The sequence below is a fragment of the Macaca nemestrina genome, chromosome 8 (assembly GCF_043159975.1).
Source record: "Macaca nemestrina isolate mMacNem1 chromosome 8, mMacNem.hap1, whole genome shotgun sequence".
NCBI lineage: Eukaryota > Metazoa > Chordata > Mammalia > Primates > Cercopithecidae > Macaca > Macaca nemestrina.
In genome coordinates, this window is record NC_092132.1 from 51,044,117 (window position 1) to 51,062,943 (window position 18,827).

At 36.4% G+C, this 18,827-nt stretch overlaps 1 pseudogene; it reads right to left on the bottom strand.

Annotated features, from left to right (window-relative positions):
* Window positions 1-2,766: 2,766 nt before the first annotated feature.
* On the bottom strand, window positions 2,767-6,568 carry LOC105497243 (small ribosomal subunit protein eS4, X isoform-like; annotated as a pseudogene).
* Window positions 6,569-18,827: the final 12,259 nt, after the last annotated feature.

Consider the following 18,827-nt stretch of genomic DNA (forward strand, 5'->3'; position numbering starts at 1 on the left):
ATTAATCTTAGAATTATTTTGTCAATTAATTTAGAGAAAAAATGAGATAATTTAGAGTATTCATCCAGGAATATGGAATGTCTGTCTAGATATTCATATCTTCTTTTATGTTTCTAGGAAATGTGTTATTTTCATGTAGAAGAGAACATTCCTAAACATTACTGGCTTCCTTAATTAGTTTACATCTAGCTGCTCAGTCATCACCTCCTCAGAGTAGCCTTCCTAACCGTTAACCATACTATTTGTTTTTTTTGTGTTTTGTTTGTTTGTTTGTTTGTTTCTTTAAGAAACAGGGTCTCACTTTGTTGCCCAGGTTGGTCTCCAACTTTTGGGCCCAAGCAATCCTCCCACCTCGGCCTCCTGAAGTGCTGAGATTACAGGCATGAGTCAATATGCTGGGCTGAATCCATGCTATTTGAATGGCATACTGCCCACCCCTGCATAAATATTTTCCTCCATTTTTTTTCTAGGCAAGGTCTCACTCTTGTTGCCCAGGCTGGAGTGCAGTGGCGTGCTCATAGCTCACTGCAGTCTCGTACTCCTGGGCTCAAGTGATCCTCCCAGAGTGCTAGGATTACAGGCATGAGCCACCATACCTGTAATTTTTTATCGTGTTAAAATACACATAACACACCTCCATTTTTTTGTGTTAAAATACACATAACAATTATAATCTTAACCATTTTAAGTGTACAGTTCTGTGGTATTAAGTATGTTCATAATGTTGTGTAACCATCAACCACCATCCATTTCTTTAATTCTTAAAATTTTTTTAAAAATTCATTTAATTCTCATTTGTTGAGACAGGGCCTTGCTTTGTCACCCAGGCTGGGGTGCAATGGCATGATCTTGGCTCACTGAGGCCACAACCTCCTGGGCTCAAGCGATCCTCCCGTCTCAGCCTCCCAAGTAGCTGGGATTACAGGCTTGCAACACTATGTCCAGCTAATTTTTGTGTTTTTTTGTGGAGACATGGTTTTGCCCTGTTGCCCAGGCTGGTCTACTGGGCTGAAGCAATCTGCCTGCCTCGACCTTCCGAAGTGCTGGGATTATAGGCATGACCCACCACACCCAGGCTAAAATTTATTTTAAAAATTTAAAACTTTTAAAAGAGATAGAGTTTCATATTGCTTAAGCTGGAGTGTAGTGGCTGTTTGCAGGTGCAATCATAGTGCACTAAATCCTCCAACTCCTGAGCTCAAGCGATCCTCCCGCCTTAGCCTCCCAAGTTGTTGAGACTACAGGCACACGACACCACACCTGGCTTCCATAACTCTTTTTATCTTGTAAACCTGAAACTGTACCCATGAAATAACAACTCCCCACTTCTCCCTCCCCTCGGCTTCTGGCAACCACCACTCTACTGTCTGTCTCTATAATTTTGACTGCTCTAAGTACCTCATATAAGTGGACTTATACGGTATTTGTCTTTTTGTGACTGGCTTATTTCACTTAGCATAATGTTGTCAAGGTTCATCTCTGTTTTGTCAGAATTTCTTTCCTTTATAAGGCTAAATATTATTCCATTGTAGTGTATACCACATTTTGTTTATCCATTTATCTGTTGATGGACACTTGGATTGCTTCCATGTTTTAACTATTGTGAGTAACTGCTATGAACATGGGTTTACACATATCTCAAGACCCTGTTTTTAATGATTTTGGGCATATACCCAGAAGTAGAATTGCTGGATTATATGATAGTTCTATTTTTAATTTCTTGAGGAACTGCTGTGCTGTTTTTCACAGTGGCTGTACCATTTTACATTCTTACTAGCAGTGCACAAGGGTTCCAATTTCTCTACATCCTCACCAACATTGTTATTTTCTGTTTTCTTTTTAAGTAGTAGCCATTCTAATGGGTGTGAAGTAGTATATCATTGCAGTTTTGATGTGCATTTCTCTAATGATTAGTGATGTTGAGCATCTTTTCATTTGCTTATTGGCCATTTATATATCTCTGTTGGGAGAAATGTCTATTCAAGTTCTTTGCCCATTTTTTAATTGAATCTTTTGTTGTTGAGCTTTAGGAGTTCTTTATATATTCTGGATATTAATCCCTGTCAGATATATAGTTTGCAAGTATTTCCTCCTATTCTGTAGGTTGCCTTTTTACTCTTTGTCTTTTCATGCACAAAGTTTAAAATTTTTCTTGAAGTCCAATTTGTCTTATTTTTTTTCTTTTGTTGCCTGTGCCTTTGGTATCATGTCCAAGAAATCATTGTGAAATCCAGTGTCATGAAGCTTTTGCCCTTCTAAAAGTTTTATAATCTTAGGTCTTACACTTAGGTATTTGATACATTTTGAGTTACTTTTTGTAAGTAATATAAGGTAAGGGTCCAAATTCCTTCATTTGTATGTGGATATCCAGTTATCTCAGCACTATTTGTTGAAGAGATTATTCTTTACCCACTGAATGGTCTTGGTACCCAGTTAAAAATCAATTTACTATATATGTGAAAGTTTACTTTTGGACTCTTAATTCTAGTCCATTGATCTATACACCTATCCTATGGCATCACCACATGTTATAATTACTGTAGCTTTGTAGTACATGTTGAAATCAGGAAGTGTGAGTCTCCCAGATTTGGTCTTTTTTTTTGATATTGTTTTGACCATTCAGGACCCGTGAGCCTCCATTTGAATTTTAGGATGGGGTTTTCTTTCTTTTTTTTTTCATGCTGTATTATCTTTAATTAAGTACAAAGACCTTTCTAACATGTAACTTAGAGATCATTTCACCCACTGATTTGGCTGCCAGTCTCTTCAGCAGTGGCTGCCCTTGCCAATGTCAAAACTGTTGGAGAGCCTGGTGATAAAGTTGTTGCCATTGGCATCTTTCACATGAACCACATCAAAAGATCCAAGATGTCTTTTCTCTGTTGGTGATCACACCAGTTTGTCTCAGATTAGCACCTCCAGTAACCATACATACACTACCAGCGTCAAACTTGAGGAAATCAGTAATCTTGCCGGTCTCCAAGTCAATCTAAATGGGGTCATTCACCTTGATGAGGGAATCAGGGTAGCAGATGGTGAAAGCGTCATGAGTCACCAGATGGGGGATTCCTTTTGTGCTCACAAAGATTTTTCTCTCTTTGCACAACTTGTACTTTGTCTCCTGGGGTGTAATAGGATGAACAGCGAAGTGACCCTTAGTATCATAGATTAGATGGAAATGCCCTCTGGTCTTGTCAATGCTGATGACATTCATGAAACCAGCAGGGTAGGTTAAATCAGTTCGGACCTTGCCATTAATCTTAATGAACCGCTGTGTGCAGATCTTTTCATCTCCTGTCAGGGTATACAGTTCCTTAGGAAAATGATGAGAGACTCTCAGCTTGTAGGGACCAGTGGATGTACAAGGAGCAAACTTACTGGCTAATTCATCCAACTTCCAATGCTTATTTCTTTTGGGGTTGGAGGATGTTTGGCCAGGTCAGAGATAAAGTGCTTCCTGCCAGCAGCACCAGATCTGCCCCCACCCACCCCCCACCCTAGCCCAGCATTTACTTTTTTCCCTAGAGCCTGGCCTGGCCAACTGCAGAGGCTGCAATCCCTTTGCCTCTGCCCGTCAGTCCCCTGCCAGAGTCCCAAGACCTGAGACAGCCCCAGCCTAGGGAGGATAGAGGAAAATATGTTCCCGGATGGGTTTTTCTATTTCTGCCAAAAAAGTCATTGGATAATAGGGATTGCACTGGATCTGTAGATCACTTTGGATAGTATTGTGACATCTTATTAAGTCTTCTAATCCATGAATATGAGGTGTGTTTTATTATGTCTCCTTTAATTTATTTTAGCAATGTTTTGTAATTTTTGTTGCATAAGTTTTTTATCTCCTTGGTTGATTCATAAGTATTTTATTCTTTTTGATGCAGTTTTAAATAGAATTGTTTTTGTAATTTCCTTTTCCAAAAGGAACTAACTAGTTCATTGTTAGTATATAGAAATGCAACTGATTTTTGTCTGTTGATTTTGTTTCCTGCTACTTTGTTAAATTCATTTATTAGTTCTAACAGTGTTTTTGTGGAATCTTCAGGATTTTCTACAGATAAAATCATATCATCTGGAAACAGGGATCATTTTACTTCTTGTTTCCAATTTTGATCTCTCTCTCTCTCTCTCTCTCTCTCTCTCTTTACCTAATTGTCTGGCTAGAACTCCAGTACTATGTTACTATTTGAATAAATGTGGTGAAAGCAAGCATCCTTTCTTTCTTTCTTTTTTTTTTTTTTGAGATGGAGTCTCACTCTGTCGCCCATGCTGGAGTGCAGTGATGCGATCTTGGCTCACTGCAACCTCCCCTCCCGGATTCAAGCAATTCTTCTGCCTCAGCCTCTTAAGTAGCTGGAATTACAGGCATCTGCCAACATGCCCAGCTAATTTTTGTATTTTTAGTAGAGACGGGGTTTCACCATGTTGACCAGGCTGGTCTCAATCTCCTGCCCTTGTGATCTGCCTGCCTCAGCCTCCCAAAATGCTGCGATTACAGCATGAGCCACCATGCTCAGCCTCTTTGTTTTCTTCGAGAAAAAGATTTTAGTCTTTCATCATTGAATATTATATTCACTGTAGGTTTTTCATATATGGTTTTTATTATATTGACATAGTTTCCATCTATTCCTAGTTTTCTTCAGTGTGTGTGTTTTTTTTTAATCATGAAATGGTGTTGAATTTTGTCAAATGCTTTTTCTGCATCAACTGAGATAATCATGTGTTGTTTTTCTTTCATTCTGTTAATGTGTTATATTACATTGACCAATATTTGTATGTTGAACCATTCTTGTATTCCAAGAATAAATCCCACTTAGTCATGTCGTATAATACTTTTAAGATGCTGCTGAATTTGGTTTGCCAATATTTTATGGAATATTTTTATATCAGTGTTCATAAGGAATATTGGTCTGTAGTTTTCTTTTAGTGTCCTTGTCTGGGTTTTGGCATCAGAGTAATGCTGACCTCATAGACTGAATTAGAAAGTGTTCCTTTCGTTTTAATTTCCTTCTCAAATCTTTCTTTAAAAATTAAAGAAAATTTTTTAAAATTAAAGAATTGAGAAAGGTTGGCTTTAGTTCTTTAAATGTTTGATAGAATACACCCCTGAAGCCATCAGGTCCAGGGCTATACTTTGTTGGGAGATTTTTGATTACTGATTGTCTCCTTACTTGTTATAGGTCTATTCAGATTTTCCATTTATTCATGATTTAGTCTTGGTATGTTTTGTGTTTCTAGGAGTTTGTCCATTTCATATAAGGTTATTCAATTTATTGGTGTACAATTGTTCACAGTATTCTCTTTCAGTCTTTTTAAATTTCTATAGAATCAGTAGTAATGTCCTTACATTTCTGATTTTTATAATTTGAGTCTTCTCCTTTTTTCTTTCTTAGTCCATTTGGCTAAAGATTTGTCGTTTTTGTTCATCTTTTTGAAGAACCAACTTTTAGTTTCATTGATTTTTCTCTTTTGTTTTTCTCTTCTCTATTTATGTCTGCTTTGATCTTTATTGTTTTCTTCCTTCTGCCAGCTTTGGGTTTAGTTTGTTCTTTTTTATTTTTTGAGACAGACTCTTGCTCTGTCGCCCAGGCTAGAGTGCAGTGGCGCGATCTCGGCTCACTGCAACCTCTGCCTCCCAGGTTCAAGCGATTCTCCTGCCTCAGCCTCCTGAGTAGCTGGGATTACAGGCGACCACCACTGTGTCTGGCTAATTTTTATATTTTTAGTAGAGACAGGGGTTCACCATCTTAGCCAGGCTGGTCTTGAACTCCTGACCTCGTGATCCACCCACCTTGGCCTCCAAAAGTGCTGGAATTACAGGCTTGAGCCACCGCACCCGGCCTCTAGTTCTTTAATTTGTAAAGTTAGGTTGTCAGTTTGAGATGTTTCTTGTTTTTTAATGTAAGTGTTTAAAGCTATAAATTTCTCCCTTAGCACTGCTGTCATTGCATCCCATAAATTTTGGTATATTGTGTTTTTATTTTCTTTCTTCTGTAAATATTTTCTAATTTCCCTTGTTATTTCTTCTTTGACCCATTGGTGATTTAAGGGTGTGTTGTTTAATTTCTGCAAATTTATGAATTTATGTTATTGATTTCTAACTTCTTGTTGTAGTCAGAGTAGGTACTTAGTATGATGTCTATCTTTTTAAATATGAGACTTAATTTGTGGCCTAACATATGGTCTATTCTGGAAATGTCCTATGTGCACTTGAGAAGAATGCGTATGCTGTTGTTACATAGAATATTTTGCATACATCTGTTAGATCTATTGGTTTATTGATCTAATAGATAATATATTATGTATAATACAACATATATATAGTGTGCGTGATATGGTTTGGATTTATTTCCCCACCCAAATCTCATGTTGAATTGTAATCACCAATGCTGGAGGAGGGGCCTGGTGGGATGTGGTTGGATCATGGTGTTGACTTGCCCTTTGCTGTTCTCATGAGACTAAATGAGTTCTCATGATATCTGGTTGTTTTTAAAAGTGTGTAGCACCTCCCACTTCACTCTTCCTCTTGCTCCTGCCAAGCAGACGTGCCTGCTTCCCCTTTGCCTTCTGCCATGATTGTGAGTTTTCTGAGGCCTCCCCAGTCATGCTTCCTGTGTAGCCTGTGAAACCATGAACCAATTAAACCTCTTTTCTTTATAAACTACCCAGTCTCAGGTCATTATTTATAGTAATGTGAGAATTGACTAATACTCTGTGTGTGTGTGTGTGTGTGTGTGTGTGTATACATATATATATATATATTCAATAGATTGGTTTTTTTGTGTTGTCTAAGTCCTCTATTTCCTTACTTATCTTCTGCCTGATTGTTCTATTCAATATTAAAAGTAGAGTATTGAAGTTCCAACTATTATTGTAGAAGTTTTCTCCCTTTAATTCTGTCAGTTTTTGCTTCATATTTTGATGGTCTGTTATTAGGTGTGTAAATGCTTATAATTGTATTGAAGCTTTGTGAATATATACATACATGTATATATTTCTCTCTTGTAAACTTTTTTGACTTAGAGTCTCTTTTGCCTGACATCAACATAGCCCCCTCTGCTCTCTTTGGTAACTATTTGCATAAACTATCTTTTTCCATACTTTAGCTTTCAACTTATTTGTGCCTTTGGATTGAAAGTGAATCTCTTGTAGATAGCATATATTTGGAGCATGTGTTTTGATCCATTTTGCTAATATCTGTCTTTTGATTGGAGAGTTTAATACATTTACATTTAAAGTAATTATTATTAATTACTTCTGTAATTTTGCTACTTCTTTTCAATTTTCCTGTAGCATTTTTATCTCTCATTTCTGTCATTGCTGTCTTCTTTTGTAATTACTTGTTTTTTTAGTAGTAAAAATTTTGAATTCCTTTCTAATGTCCTTTTGTGTACAATCTATAGCTATTTTCTTTGTGGTTACCATGGGGATTACATTTAACATATTAAAGTTATAACACTATTTTGAATTTTTATAGTTTAACTTCAACAAGACATAAAAACTCTGCTTCTTTATAGCTCCATTCTTGCCCCTTTCAGTTGTTGATGTTACAAAATTACGTTCTTATACATTTTGTGCCCCAAAGCATAAACTAATAATTATTTTAAATGCTTTAGTCTCTTAAATAATACATTAAAAAAGTTACAAACCATTGATGAAAAATGCTAGCTTTTCTAATTACCTGTGTATTTACCTTAGTTGAGATCTTTATTTCTTCATATGTCTTTGATTTACTGTACAGAACTATTTAATTTCACCGTGCAGGACTTACTTGAGCATTTCTTGTATGGCAGATCTAGCAGTAACTAACTCTCATAACTTTTGTTTATCTAGGAATGTCTTATTAGGTTGGTGCAAAAGTAATTATGGTTTTTGCCATTTTAAAAGTAATTGTTATTCTTTTTGAAGAATAACAAAAACCGCAATTACTTTTGCACCAACCTAATAATTTCTAACTTTTTTAAAGGGCAGTTTTGCTGAATATAGGATTCTTGATTAACAGGTTGTTTTCTTTTAGCACTTTGACTATATTGGCGCACTACCTCTGGCCTCCAAAGTCACAGATGAGAAATCTGCTGATAGTCTTATTAAGGATCCATTTTATGTGATGAGTTACTTTTGCTGCTTCCAAGATTCTCTCTGTCTTGAAATCATCTTTCTTGGAATTAATTGAGCTTACTAGATGCTTATATTCATACCTTTTATCAAATTTGGGAAGTTTTCAGCCATTATTTCTCCAAATATTCTCTTTGCTCCTTTTTCTCTTTCTTCTTAATTCTGACAATGTGTATATTAATCCACTTGATGGTGTCCAACATGTCCCTTAGGCTCTGTTCACTTTTCTTCAAACTTTTTTTTTCCTTTCTGTTTCTCAGACTGGATAATTTCCATTGTCCTATCTTCAAGTTCACAGATTCTTTTTTCTGCATGCTCAAATCTGCCTTTGAATCCCTTCGGTGAACTTTTTATTTCAGTTATTGTACTTTTCAGCTTCAGCACTTCTTTTTGGTATCTTTTTAGGTTTTCTATCTCTATTGATATTTCTATTTTGTTTATCATCATTTTTTTTTTACTTTCTCCACATCTTCCTTTAGTTTTTTGAGCATCTTTGAGACAATTGTTTTAATCATTGTCTAGTAGCTCTTCCATCAGGTCATTTTCAGGAACAATTTCTGTTGATGTATTTTTTTCTTTTAATGTGCTAAACTTTCCTGTTTCTTTCTATTCCTTGTGATATTTTTGTTGAAAACTGGACATTTGAATCTAATAATAGGGTAACTCTGGAAATCAGATTCTCTGGAAAACTGCTTTTGCCACGGTTTGCTCTTTCTGTTATTGTTGATTTATTTTTTTATTGTGGTAGGTCATCTCTTTACCAACGATCATCCTGAATATCAGACTTAAGGTTTTCTCAGGTCTTTTCTGAGCTTCTACCTTTCCCTGGACATGTGTGGTCACTTTATCATTTTTCTCATGCAGTTGTTTTTGAAAGTCATAGTCTTTAAAGTCTGGATCCAAAAAAAGACAAAAAAGAAAAGTGAAGGAAGGAGGAAAAAATGGTGCTGGCCTTTTAAATCCAGTGAAAGTCACCTCAGCTGGGGGGGGGGGTGGGCTCACAACAATGAGAAAGGGTGAAATAGCAATGGTCACCTGCCCTTTGTCTGCACATCTGTGATCAGAAGCAGATATCAGAAATCTGAACACAGATCCCCAGGGTTTGGAGAACAAGGCTTGTTTTGCCCATTCTGGCTTCAACAAGCTGTGTGTAAGCTGCTCCAGCAACACGTACACAGCTCTCAGCTATGGTTAAACCAGACACATTCTGCCAGTATAATTGTTGTGTAGGTGGGGAGACAAATTTCTGATGCTCCCTACTCTGCCATTTTTCCAGAATCCTCCCCCTCAATCACTTTTTTTTTTTTTGCTTTATTTTTCTTCATAGCACTTACTATCTGTCATAGAAATTTGTTTTATTTTTATGTGGTCCATCTCCCCAATACAATGTGAGCTTTGTGTGGTTGGAGACTTTCATGTCCTAGTCATTGCTGTATCCCCAGCCTGGAACAGTGTCCGACACATTCTAGTGAGTATTTGTTGAATAAATTATACCCACTACTCATATCTTTCAAATGTTAACATTTTGCCATATTTGTTATAGATTTTTGGAGAGAAAGAAAATGATACAGATAGAGTTGAAGCCTGCTCTGTATTTATCTCCAATCCTATTACCCTTTTTTCTTCTCTGAGTGAATTACTGTTAGAGGTTTAATGTTTAACAGCTTTATAAATGTTCATATGCTTTTATTTCACATTTATGTAATATAATAACTATCTAGAACTATTTGCTTTTATTTTTAAATTTCATGGTAAATGTGTATATAAAAATAAGTGATACATATATGTGTTTGCAAATTGTCTTTTAAAGAAATTTTTATTTGACAAATAATAATTATATATATTTATAGGGCATAATGTGACATTTTGATACATTATGGAAGGATCACATCAGGGTAGTTCACATATCCATTACTTCAAATGTTTATCACTTCTTTGTGGTGAGAAGATTTAAAATCCCCTCTTGTAGCTATTTTGAAAGGTACATTATTACAAACTCTAGTCCTTTTGCCATGCAATAGAATACCAGAACTTATTTCTCTTAACTATAACTTTGTATCCACTGACCAATGTCTTTCCTTTCCTTGTGTTCCTTCCCACCTCTTTTTCACATATGTAGCTCTAGTTCTTTTTTTTTTTTTTTTTTTTTTTTTGAGACAGAGTCTCTCTCTGTTGCCCAGGCTGGAGTGCAATGTACCGATCTCGGCTCACTGCAACCTCCGCCTCCCGGATTCAAGCAATTCTCTGTGTCAGCCTCCCGAGTAGCTGGGATTCCAGGCACCCGCCCTCACACCTGGCTAATTTTTGTATTTTTAGTAGAGATGGGGTTTTACCATCTTGGCTAGGCTGGTCTTGAATTCCTGACCTTGTGATCTACCCGCCTTGGCCTCCCCAAGTGCTGGGATCACAGGTGTGAGCCACTGCAGCCTGCCCAGCTCTAGTTCTTTCATTTTGACATTGGGCTAATAAACCACAATTCATTTATTCATTCTCTTGTTTGTGGACATGTAGATTGTTTCCTATTCTTCCGCTATTAAATACAATGCTGCACTGAAAATACTAGTACATATCAGAAGTGAATTGATTGTGCATCTTCATTTTTATCAAATGTTGCCAAATTGCTCTGTGAAGTAGGTGCCTCCCAGAAAGATGTGAGAACTGTTGTTGCTCCACGTGAATCCAACACTTAACTCTGAGAGACTTTGCAGTTTCCAGTCTGATGGGTGTGAAAGGAAACCTTATTTTTGAATTTTCCTGATTACCAATTAGGATAAGTATATTTTTCTGTTGTCATTTGGATTTCCTGTTCTGTGAATTGCCTGTTCATTTATGTTATCCATTTCCTTGTTGTTTTCTTTCTCTGATTGATATATAAATTCAAAGTTTTTGTTAATTTTAATATTTAATGTTAATATTAATTTAATATTTTGTATTTCATTACTGATACAGAAATTATATATTCTTCCAGAAGTCTGTTTTTTATGTATGTCTTAAATTTTAATATAGTCATTTTTTTGTGTATATTTTTAGAGTATGGGATTTTTTTGTTTATATATTTGTTCATTTATTGAATAAATCTTTTCTTGCTCTGAAGTCATAAAGAGATTATTCTATAGTTTCTTTGAAAACTTAAGTTTTATATTTCATACTTAGTTCTTTACCTGGAATTTATTGTTCCAAGTGACATAAAATGGGAATCTGGATTTTTTTCCTGCTTGAATGATGAATTGACCTAATAATATTTATTTATTTTGAGACGGAGTCTTGCTCTGTCTCCCAGGCTGGAGTGCAGTGGCGCAGGCTCAGCTCACTGCAGGCTCCGCCCCCTAGGTTCACGCCATTCTTCTGCCTCAGCCTCCCTATTAGCTGGGACCACAGGCGCCCGCCAACACGCCGGGCTAATTTTTTGTATTTTTTTAGTAGAGACGGGGTTTCACCGTGTTAGCCAGGATGGTCTCCATCTCCTGACCTCGTGATCCTCCCACCTCAGCCTCCCAAAGTGCTGGGATTACAGGCGTGAGCCACTGCGCCCGGCCGAATTGTCCTAATAATATTTACTGAATAAATGTATCCCTTCCCCCAGACTGGAATGCAATGCTACCTCTGTCGTATTTCAATTTTCTGCAGTTGGACAAATAAATTCCACATTTTGTATTTTTAAAATAGTGATTTATTAGTCTAATTCTGACAAAATACCACACTCTTTTAATTAGCATTACTTTATAATAAGCCTTGATATTTGAGTGGAAGGCCTTAGTTGTTTGACTTATAATTTGTACTCACTTGTTCTTGGTCTTTGGCTTTTTTTTTTCCCCCTTCTCTTGAGACGGAGTCTCACTCTGTCACCAGGCTGAAGCACAGTGAATTTCAACTGTGAAACTAACAAGAATCATTGACATTGTTTTTCGGCTACTTGTTCTCTATTTTAGTCAGTTTTAATGGTAATAAAAATGTAGTAAGAGCACATTTGAAAAGATGATCTTATCACCCCAAAAGGTATTATGTGTTTGTGTGTTTTCTTAGATTCCGTTTTCCATCCTGAATTTTAATTTTTACTAGTAAGCATGGTTGGTTCCTCCTGGCTAGGACAGTTTCTTACTCCTGTCCTCCTCTGTCCTGCACTGTTGTCCCTGACCCCTTAATTTTCTTCTTTCTGCTTCAGTAAATCTTTGAACATTTTTTTAACAGCTCAACCCCACCAAGTGTTCTGAATTATATCAAGAAATCTTTGTTTGCCGCTATTTAATTATAGATTTTCTAAAAATGGCCCACATCAGCCTTTCTCCCAAATCGTAGTGGATGAAACCATGTTATAATGTTTTGTTTGATCTTTTGAGCTGACATAATCTTTAGACTTAATATCGTGCCAACATCTTTCCCAAATCTTGAGTAAAACAGTATCACTGATTCTGAGAGACATTACATCTTTGATGAGTGTTTTTTCTGTACAATGAGGTAAGTTTCTTTTTACCCTGAGATGCCATAATTCTCAGGGTAATTGTCTTACCCTATAATTACCCTATAATTGTCTCTTTGGGCCATTAGTAGGCCTGCTAGCTGTACAGATCCACAAAATACTACAAAAATAAAATACTACAAAAAAGCTTAAAACTTCTACCTTCCTTCCAAGTGCCGATGAGGTTACCTTGTGTCTTAGGATTTGTTTGTTTGTTTTTAGTTACTTCTTAGAAGTCAAGTGTTCCAGGATTTTCTGTATAGGTCAGCATTGGTATCTTCTACCTCCATTAAATAAAAAATGTAATTTTAGCTGATGCTTGGAACACACTTTATAATGTGGATAACATTCACAGAAGTCTGGAAATATAAACAAGTCCTGGCAAGATGTTGCTAGCCAATACCAAACTTGTATTTTTGGGGGGTGCTGCACTGGAAATGAGCTCTCCTTCTGGGACTCAGCTTTACTTGCCTCTACTGAAAAGGCCAAGTGTTCTGATAATCAGATTGGCTCAGGTTCATTCCCTCTGAGAGGATTTCCGTGTCTCCCTTGGAACGAACCCAGAAGAACGGAATCTAATTTTCTCCTCACAGCATTGCCACAATGTGCTCCTTCACCACTGACTCAGGTTGGAAATCTCAGGCTGCTGCACCATTAACCACAATTTTAGGAGCACTGCCATGCCCTGTGGCCATGAGCAGAGATGTCAACACAGATCTTTTTATTTGGGCCCCAAGCTAGCAAAGTTGATTAACTGATGCCTATGTAAAGACTTTTGATGGTTCCTGGGCTTCAGAAACTTCTGTAAATGAAAAGAATGGTGTTTAAATTTATTGTTGATACCAGGCTGCCGGCTCCTTTTTCCATCCAGACCCTGTGAAGCACATGCCATTAGACGATGGTGCCAGATAGCCCTCTTTGTTGCTGCCCTCTACTCTTCCTAGTTCATACCTCCTCATTCACTGAGGACTTGATCACTTGGGTCATTGTCTATTTCCCCACACTACTTCATTGCCAGACAAGTATTCAGTGTCTGTTTATGCAAGTTTTTCTCTTTTTGAAATTATGAAATGCATTAAACATACAAGAAGTGTATAGTACAATGTCATAGTAACTACTGAAGGAATTAACAACCTGCCACCCCAAAATATGTTGTCCTGGTACATTGACCATTTTGAGTTAAAGGCACATGAAAAACAGCAGATGTAAGATCACTCTGACCTTCCCCACTCAACTTTTCTTTAGAGAAGGGGTCTGCTTTGTCACCTAGGCTGGGGTGCAGTGGTGCAATCATAGCTCACTGCAGCCTTAAATTCCTGGGACCAAGCAATCCTCCAACCTCAGCCTCCCGAGTAGCTGGATTTTTTTTTTATTTTTATTTTTTGTAGAGATGGGGGTTGTGCTGTGTGGGCTAGGCTTGTCTCAAACTCCTGGCCTCAAGGGATCCTCCCGCCTTGGGCTCCCAAAGTGTTGAGATTACAGGTGTGAGCTATCACACCCAGCCCTTCCTTCTGTTTCTTTAAAGGAAGAGACACAATTCCCATGTGAAAGATGTTCTCTCCACATAAGAAGGAAAATATTCTTATCATCAAGGACGGTCTTCTCTACCCAATTAACTACCCTGCCCAAGCCTCTTTGCCTTGTCTCAGTTTCATAATTTACTATTTTTTGTCCAGTTCAGTATATAAGTGTTCATTCAACTCTAACTAACTGCTTCTTTGAGTCTTTATTCCTCATTAAAGCTCCCGTGCCATGTAAAATTTATATTAAATACATTTGAGCTCGGTGTGGTGGCAAGTGCCTGTAGTCCCAGCTACTGGGTGGCCTGGGGGCAGGGGGTGGCATGCTGAGTCAGAAGGCTGAGGCTGCATTAAGCCATGATCATGCTACTGCACTCCAGCCTGAGCAACAGAGCAAGACCCTGTCTCAAAATAAAATAAAATAAAATTTAAAAATTGAATGCTTTCTCTTGTTGATCTGTCTTATGTTAATTTAATTCTCAGGCTCAGCAGGAAAACCCTGCAAGTAGTGATAAAATTTTGCCTCCCCTACACTACCTGTGTACCTATCACACAACTTTACACAATCATAACATCTTGTGTTTGTTTTGCATCTTCTTTCATTAAGAAATGAAAGCTAACAAATGTGGTGAACCTCACTCTGATTTCATTTCTCTACCCAGGAATCATTAATGTTCCAAATTTTGGTATTTATCATCCCCATGCATGTACAGTAATAGGATAACTATTACTGTACATGTTTCTGTCCATAAAGTTTTTATAATATTGTTTTGCAGGCTGTAAAACTTTATGTGTTATAATTCTGTAGTCTTTCAACCTGCTCCTACACTACATATATTTTTAAAAGTATCCATGCTGACACTTGTAGCTCTAATTTTTCTTTTCTTTTTTTTTGAAATGGAGTCTCGCTGTCTTACTCTGTTGCCCAGGCTGGAGTGCAGTGGCGTGATCTCGGCTCACTGCAACCTCCGACTCCCTAGTTCAAGTGATTCTCCTGCCTCAGCCTCCTGAGTAGCTGGGATTACAGGCATGCGCCACAATGCCCAGCTAATTTTTGTATTTTTAGTAGAGATGGGGTTTCACCGTGTTGGCCAGGATGGTCTCCATCTCCTGACCTCGTGATCCACCCGCCTCGGCCTCCCAAAGTGCTGGGATTACAGGCATGAGCCACCATGCCTATGTCTGGCCCATAGCTCTAATTTTTCATTCAATTCTATGAACATTTATTGAACATTATTCAATTGTATGAGCCACAATTTATTCATTTTTTTCTTCTGTTGATGGACATTTAGGTTGTTTTCCATTTTTTTGCTTTTACAAACAATCCTCCCAAATTTATTCTTACGCAGGTCTCTGTACACACGGGCAAAACTTTCTCTGGAAGTGGAATTGCTTGGCCATATGGTATGCTCATGTTTATGGGAAAATTACTCTCCAAAGTGGTTTTGCCAATTTATGTAAGTGTGAAATTGTATCTTAATTTTTTTTGCATTCTCTTAACTATAAGCACAACTGAGTATACAGTCATATTTTTATTTACTGTTCAGACTTTTTCCTCTGAGAATTATCCACTTTAAACATTGGACTTTCTCCTGCTCTTATTTTTTTGGCATATATTCTGAATACTAATCTTTTGTCAGTTTCATGGCAAGTATCTTTTTTCAAGTGACTAATATTTTCATTTTTTAACAGTGTCTTTTGGTACAGCGTTTTAAAATTTGGCCTTTCCTTGTGGTTTTCATTTATGTTTTGGTTAAAACTTTCTTCCCTACCCTAAAGTCATAAATATACTTTTCTATATTTTAATCTAAAAGACTTAATGTTTTGCTTTTCTCTTTTGATTTGTAATCTGAAATTTATTTTCATTTATGCTGTTTAATGTAATTCTAATTTTACTTTTTTCATTAAGAATAACCACTTATTCCAATATAATTTACTGACTAGTTGAGTCTTTCCCCATGATATTTAGTGCAATGTCTGACAACTATCTAGTTTTTTATATTATTCTTCAGTTTCTAGGCTCTGTTATCTCTATCCCTGCACCAGTACTAAGCTGTATTAAATCACTGTAGCTTAATATCCAAATATGTTCTTCTTCAACAACCTTTGGCTATTTTTTGCTTTTTCTTTTCCATATGAATTTGAGAATCAGCTTGTCAAGTTGCACAAGTAGTTTGAGTGGATTTACACTGCCTTTATAGATTTACTTTGAGAGACTTGATCTCTTAACGATATTGAGTATTCTCATCTGTGAACAGCAGTGCATCTCTATTTATTCAGGTCTTCTATACTGTCCTTCAGCAAGGTTTTGTGACTTTTACCACAAAAAAATTTGCAGATAAATTATAGATTTAGTCCTCGGTACCATATAGTATTTATTATTTGTGAAAGCATGATATTAAAATTTACTGTTGCTACTTGCTTGTTCCAGGTATATGGAAAAATAATTGATTTTTGCCTATTGGTCTTGTATTCCAATAACTTGTTGAACTCTAAGAGTTTGTCTGTAAATTTTCCCGGATTTTCTGTGTTCACAATCGTATCATCTATTAATGATAACAATTCTGTTATTTATTTGAAACCCTTATGTAATTTTTTTCTTATTTTTTCTGCACTGGTCAGTGACAATGAACATCCTTTACTTTTCCTACTTTAAAGGGAATGTGTAGAACATTTACCATTAAACAAAATGTTTGATTTAGGAATTTGGCTGGTTCCCATTCTCAGATTAAGGACATTCCTTTCTATTATTATTTTGCTACAACTAAAAAATTTATGGATGGGTTTTGAGTTATATCAAATGTATTTTCTCCAACTGTTGAATCGCATAACTTTATTTGCTTTGTTAATGTGGTAAATTACATTAATTTTTTCTAATATACTGTTCTAATTTCTATTTCTCAGATAAATGCAGTTTAGAGAAGAGGAATTTTTTATATACTCAGATTTTAAGAAACATTTTATTTAGTTATGACTTTCACATTTATGTTCATAAGTGATATTGGCCTATAAGCTTCCTTTTACGTAGTCTTATTTAGTTTTGGTATAACAGTTAACGTTAGTTTCATTAAATGAACTATTAGCTTCATTAAACTGATGGAATTTTTTTTTTTTTTTTTAGTGCTTTGGAACATAAGATTGAGATTCTGTTCCTTCAGTTTTTGCTAGAACTTTTTCATGAAACCCTTTCGATTTGGTATTTGTGGTACCTGTGTGCATGCTGTGCACACCTGTGTGTATGTGTACAAGGAGGTGGATTTTTAAACACAAACACTTTCATGGTTATTGGCTTATTATTATTATTTTTATAACTTCTCCTTATAGGTAATATTTTTCTAAAATTGTCATTTAAAAATATATTGGCATAAAGTTATTTATTTCTTATGATTTTAATATATGTATTTTCTCTGTAGTTGTGTCCCCTTTTGTATTCCTAGCACATTTATTTTTGCTTTTCTTCTTTTTTCTTGATAAATTTTACTGGAATGTATTTTATCAGTCTTTTTAAAAAAATCAACATTTGATTTTGTTGGTTGCACTAGTTATTTCTTGTTTTCGGATTCATTAATTTTTGTTCTCTTTTGTTTGTTTGTTTCGAGACAAGGTCTCTATCACCCAGGCTGGAGTGCAGCGATGCGATCATGGCTCCCTGTAAGCTCAAAATCCTGGGCTCAAGTGATACTGCCACCTCGGCCTCCTGAGTAGCTGAGACTACAGGTGTGTGCCACCATTCCTGGCTAATTAAAACAATTTTTCTTTGTAGCAGTGAATTCCTGTTATGTTGCCCAGGCTGGTCTTGACTTCCTGGCCTCAAGTGATTCTCCTGACTTGGCCTCCCAAAGTGCTGGGATTACAGGCTACTGTGTCTGGTCTCTCATTTTTATTTTCTCATTCTTTACACTTCTTTGGGGTTGCTCTGTTGTTCTCTTCTGAAGCCTTTAAGTTGGACACCTTCCCCATTCATTTTGAGTATTTCTTCTTTTTAAGGTAAACATTTAAAGGGCTTCTCAAAGGGAGAAATGACCCCAAATGCCAGGTTCACCTCTCTGGGATTCCTTTTCTCCTGGATTTTGGCTATGTCATTCTTTAGTGCCTTTTTAGGCTCTCCAAAACTTTCAAGTAGACTTTTTTTGTTGAGATATATGATTGAAGTCATTATTATATATATTGCTGAGGTAATGATTACAGTGTAATCCACATACAGTGTACATATATAAATTGTACAATTTGATGAGTTTGACAGGTATTTAACCATGAAATCTTTACTACAATCAAAATAATGTACATATCCACCACCCCTCCAAAAGTGTCCTCATGGCCCTTGGTCATCTCTCCTTCCCTACCCTCTGCCCCATCACAAGTCTCCATCCCCATGCAACCACTGACTTACCTTCTGTTATGATAAACTAGTTTGCATTTTCTAGAATTTTATGTAAATGAAAGCATACAGTGTTTACTCTTTTTTGTATGGCTTCTTTCCCTCAAAATAATTAAGATTCATCTGTGTTGTTGCATATATCAGTAGTTCCCTCCTTTTTAATACTGAGTAGTAGTCTGTTGTATAGCTATACCCACAATTTGTTTATCTGTTTACCAGTTGATGGGCATTTGGATTGTTTCCAGTTTGGGCTCTTACAAATGAAATTTCTATGAATATTTGTATAAAAGTCTTTGTGTGGAGGAAATACATTTTTATTTTTTTGGGGGGTAAATACCTGAGAATGGAATAGTTGTATCATATA